Below are 6,000 nucleotides of genomic sequence, written 5' to 3' on the forward strand. Positions count from 1 at the left end.
ATGGTTTACATCCTCGAAAACAAAATTGGGAAACCTCCTCTGGAGATTGCTTACCCTTTCCCATGTTGAACTCTCTTCAGGTCTACCTTTCCACTTAACCAGACATTCTTGCCATATTGTATGTCGTGTTATTTTTTCTTGTCTATCTAAAATTCTCTCTAGTTCATGTCGTAAAGATGCAGGTTCAATGAGTTCAACTAGGACTTCTTTTCCAATGAGATTATCATCATCTCCTAACTTCCTTTTTAGCCTATTAACATGAAAAACTGGATGTACTCTACATCCCTTGGGTAACGCTAATTTTTAAGCAAGTGATCCAATTCTCTTAAGTATTATGAATGGTCCATGATACCTAGGAGACAACTTCGGATGTTTACCTATCTTTAGGAATTTTGAAAATTCAGGTACCTTAAGGTAGACTTTCTCATTTACTTCAAACTCCAACCTTCTATGGTGAGCTTCATGTTCTATCTTGAGCTCTTCTTATGCTATCTTTAACTAACTTAAGCATTTGATTCATATCTTCAAGAAAGTCTTTGGCCACTTGAACCTTCTCTTTTTCAAGTCCCATTGCCTTTGGGGCTCTTGGTTGAAATCCATACATCATCATGAATGGACTAAAACATGTAGCAGAATGTTTGGCACTCTTATATGCAAATTCTAATATGGGAAGAAGAAGTGTGGTCTCAAATTCTCAATGGTTGCCGGTCATCGGTTGTTTAGGCCTTGCTCCATGTGGAAAACCATGCTGTCTGTAACACCATTTCTTTTATTTATTTATTTATTTTAAAAAGGTAAAATTTTCACGAACCCTCCATGAGAACTCATGTCCTCCTAGAGGGGAGAGTTCCAAAAACTGATTGGACAGGGGAGAGTTGAGCAACTGGTTCAAAACCTCTATAATCTTTGCACCTTTTACTGTAATTGTGCATAACTAAGGATAGATAAGGTCCATTCATCTGGAATGCAATCTTTATTGGTTGGACAAGATCCTTTTACCCTTCATGCCATTTTTTGAACTAGTCTACAAAACTTTCGTCTCAATTTTGTCAAGGTGGATTTAATATCCAGCAACATCATGTGGGGATGGAGATCAGGCTAAAGGCATCATTTGCTAAATCAGTAGCCTCCCTAGCCTTAGCAATAACATAGGGAGGCCCTCCAAGGGCCATGTCATAGAAGTATTCATGTTAGGTCTTTTACACATTGAGAGAGCCTGCAGTGGGTGCTCGTTTGAACCCATAGCACGTGAGTTTTTAATGATGTGAGCAGGCATCTTGTTACACACACACACACACACACACACCACCCATGACCAAACCTTCTAGTCCCATGTGGACTCCACCCTCTTTGAGCCCCAATGATGGGCACCCTTCAAATCTACCAATCACCTATGTTTTTAGGGTCTCGCAACTTACAAAACCATTATTGGGCGGCCATTGGGCGGTGTGTGAAGGGGATGCCCATGGGTGGGCACTCAATATTTTAAAACTCATGATGGGTAGCTATTGTGCAATGGGGTGCACCCATTCTAGATTGTGCAAGACTCCTTTTGGGGATCGACACGTTGGGTTGTACTTGGGCTGTAACTTCAAAGAGGGCTTCAATCTTCAATTTTCACCCGACCACGATTCCTAGTGAGCTCTCCTACTCATCATACGTGAACTTCAATTTCCTTTTCAGCCTATTAACATGAAAAATTGGATGTACTCTACATCCCTCGAGTAAGGCTATTTTGTAAGCAAGTTCTCCAATTCTCTTAAGTATTGTGGATGGTCCACAATACCTAGGAGACAACTTCGAACATTTACCTATCTTTAGGGATTCTAAAGATTCAAGTACCTTAAGGTAGACTTTTTCATTTACTTCAAAGTCCAGCCTTCCATGGTGAACTTCGTGCTCTATCCTGAGCTCTTCTTATGCTGTCTTTAGCCAACTTAATGATTTGATTCATACCTTCAAGAAAGTCTTTGATTGCTTGAACCTTCTCTTTTTCGAGTCCCACTGCCATTGGGGCTCTTGGTTGAAATCCATATATCATCATGAATGGACTAAGACCTGTAGTGAAATGTTTGACACTCTTATATGCAAATTCGAATATGGGCAAATATTGTTCCCAATTAGTTTGCCATTTACTTACATGTGCTCGAAGCATATCTTCAATGATGTGAGTGTGACCATCACTTTGTGGATGATTCCTGGTGCTCATATTTAATGAAGTTTTTAACCTCATAAGCACAGCCCTCCAAAAATTTGCTATCCAAGTCACTAACAATACCGACCAGTAGCCCATACAATTTATAAATATGCTCCACAAATAGCCTAGCTAGTTCTAGAGTTTTAGCATCTTCATTGATAGCAATAAAATGAGCCATCTTGGTCAACCGATCCAAAATTACCCACACACAGTTGTGCCCCCTCTGTGTCATAGGTAATCCCACAATAAAATCCATGGACATGCTTTCCCATTTTCCAAGTGGTGTAGGAGACCTCCTACCTTAAGGCGTTCAACCTTATTGACCTAGCATTTTTGACACTTAAATACATAGTCTTGGATGTCCTTACCTATTCTAGGCCAAAAGAATTGTCTTTTCAGAAGCACATAAGTCTTCTAAGTTCTCGGGTGTCCAACACTCAGACTATCATGACACTCAAAAAGAATTTGGTGCCTAATGTCATTATTATCTGGAACACATACTCTACCCTTGTAGAGCAGGTAGCCATCCTCAATAGTATATTTTTTCTACTTGAGTCCTTTATCACCAACCTGTGGTGTGTCATCATTTCCACACGACTCCTTAGTGAAAGCCTCTTGATTAGTTGAATCCCTATTTCTAATTTCTTTCCATATTTTAGAAAAGTGATGATTAAACTCACATTTCCCTTTTAAGGGCTCTAGGAGATCATTCTGAAATTGAGTAAAACTCAATTCATTAATAATTGGCATTTGGGTAAGAGAGTTTGCTACCACATTGAACTTCCCCTTTTGATATGTCAATTGTATATCAAACTCTTGCATTAATTCAGCCCATCTAGCTTTTCTACCTTTAACCTCTGGCTGATTGCAAATCCACTTAATGCTCTCTTGATCAAAGATGATCTCGAATTTGGCACCATACAAATAGTGCCTCCACTTCTTCAAAGCATAGAATATAGCATACAATTCCTTCTCATATGCCAAGTAATTCCATTGGGTACGATCTAGCTTTTTATTTTCAAAAGTCATTGGTCGGCCTTTTTGTAAAAGTACCACCCCAATAGCAAAAGCACTTGCATTTGTCTCAACCACGAATGGTTCATTGGGATCCACTACCTTTAATTTTTAAAATTTCAAAACCTCTCTTTTGAGGTTCATCACATATGAACATGCTTCCCTTCCCCTTAACGTGGTCTGTCATCGGAACATCAATTTTAGTGTAATCTTGGATGAATCTTCTATAGAATCTAGACAAACCCAAGAATATCTGAAATTCTTCTAGATTTGTAGGATGTGGCCATTCCAATATGGGCTTTTCTTTTTTAGGATCCATATGAACCCCTTCTTGGGATATTATATGTCCCCAGTACTTCAATTCTTTTGCAAAGAATTCACATTTGGATTCTTTAGCAAAGAGAGAATTATCTCCAAGTAGCTGGAACACTTTTCACAAATGTTCCAAAAGCTTTTTTCTGGTTTGATGCAATGGCAAAAGGCAAGATGCTAGGGCAAGATGGACTCCCAGTAGAATTCTACCAAGTTTTTGGGAATCGATGGGCCCCTATCGAATGAAGCTCTAGCCAGAATCACAAGATAAAGGGTTCTATGATCCAAGAATTAACACAGACATGATAAAGCTAATTCTGAAAGGAGGCCCTAAAGATGAGATTAAAAACTGGAGACCATTGACTATGCTGAACACTAGCTATAAAATCTTTACCAAGGCATTGGCCATTAGGATTAGGATTAAGATGCAGAAGTGTGGATAAGAGAAGAGTAGAAAGGTTTTATTCAAGGATGGCATATCCTTGAGGAAATTCTTACCCTATGGGAAAGTCTGGAACTAGCTAATCCAACCCAGTAAGATACGTCCATGCCAAGGGAAAGATAGAGATAAACACTACATTTTATCCACACTTTGTGCTAAAGAGATCTATCAAACAAGGATGCCTGCTAGCCCCACTACTTTTTGCAACAATGGCTGATGCCCTTGGTTGGCTTATTCACAAAAAGGCAGATAATGGCACTTTAAAAGGTATCCAGATAGAAGGGGGAAGATAGATCATATGACAACAATTTGTAGACGATACTAATCTTACTTCGCATAATGATGAGCAATTGGTGTGACTGGCATTCTTGAATGCTTAAATGTGTTTTTCTTGGCCTCTGGATCCAAAATCAACCATGAAAAAATAGGTATCTATAGAACCAGGAACCCACCACCCTAGTTTCTTATAAACAAAGGTTGCAAAATCATATGCGAGAGAGAGGTCTTTAGACTGCTAGGAATTCCAATGGTGTTCAGATGCTCAATAAATGATTGATGGGACTGGGTAGTTGACAGAATCAGGGACAAAAAACACCAAATGGTAAGGCCTTCAACCAACTCTCACCAAGAGGAAGTTTGTCTTAAACAGTACATCTACCCTTCAATTCTATACTTTATTTCCTACTAGGTGCTGAGTAAAAAGAGTTTGGGGAAGATTAACAACCTTTTCCAGTATTTTCGATGGGGTGGGGATGCCGACCACCACAAAATGGCCAAGGTCAAATTTCAATTCTATATGCTTCCCAAAGAGATAGGAGGGCTAGGGATTGTAGATGTAGAAAGGTCTTCTGCAAGATTCATGGGCCAATGTGGATAATAAAAGCAATTCTAGGACTAGACTAAACATGGGCTACATTGATATGTCGAAACATAAACAAAGTCAAGTTCAAAAGATGCAAGCACTGAAAATAGATCCCGTTTGAGGTAGATCTCTTAGACAAGGAACCATGTGTCACCAAAGGCTCTGAACTATGGAAGGGAATGTGGTAGGCCTAGGAGTCAATGAGAACTTATATCGCCCGAAAGGGTTTCTCAAGAAAGAAGGCCATGTTTTGTAGTGAAGATTCAATTTGGTTCCTCTTAATCTAGCCAAACTCACAGGTGCGGGCTTGAAAGGAGTGCTTTGCCTCAACAAGAAGGGAATAAGAGTTTGGGGTGATCTCTGGAATCAAGAACGTTGTAAGTGGCAAGACGATGAAATGTCAATAGCCAGATTTCAACGCAAAAGGTTTGAATTGAGACTGATACAAGAGCATCAAAATATATGGTCCAAGGGCAATCTTCCTTGGATGGGAGGTCACCTCTAGCCTTCCCTAAAGGAATTTAGAAGGGCGAGATAAACTCAATTAACTCCCATACCCATTTGGATAGAAGACTAGGAAGAGGTAATCAATCTCCTCAACTTGAAATGGCACAAGAGAGACTCGGATAGAGTTTGAGCAAAGAGATTTGAAAAAGTCTCGGATAGGAACATCACAGAGAAAAAATATTACCTTCTCTAGCTAATTCTTCACAAAGGAGTTTGGACATCCAGTCGAGCTCGAAAGATAAGCTAGGGTGATGGATGGTGTAAGAGATGTTAATGTGCGTAGGAAGACATTCCTCACCTATTCCTAAACTGTAGGCTATCCAAAACTCTATGGGATATTGGATAGGTTAAGAGACAAAATTAGTAGGTGGCAAGGCCTTCAACCACAGGAGGAAATTCGTTCTCAATCACTACATCTTCCCTTCCACCTTGTATTTTATAGCATGCTAGTTCCCGTAAAAAAAGCACCTTAACTGGTGAGGTTCAAGGACTTTTGTGTATATGGGTATCTTGCATGACCCATAACTTATGCATTGCTCAACGAAATTTGGCAAACTTTATCTTCAAGTTGTAGTACACATTCCAAACTTGAATATGAGAGCAAAAATTATGGAATAAGGATTTGGAACGAGATTGTTAAAGCATTATAAGTGCTATGTTGCATGT

Source organism: Dipteris shenzhenensis, chromosome 26 (genome assembly GCF_047967505.1).
Source record: "Dipteris shenzhenensis isolate YYH24624 ecotype China chromosome 26, Dip_SZ_1.0, whole genome shotgun sequence".
NCBI lineage: Eukaryota > Viridiplantae > Streptophyta > Polypodiopsida > Gleicheniales > Dipteridaceae > Dipteris > Dipteris shenzhenensis.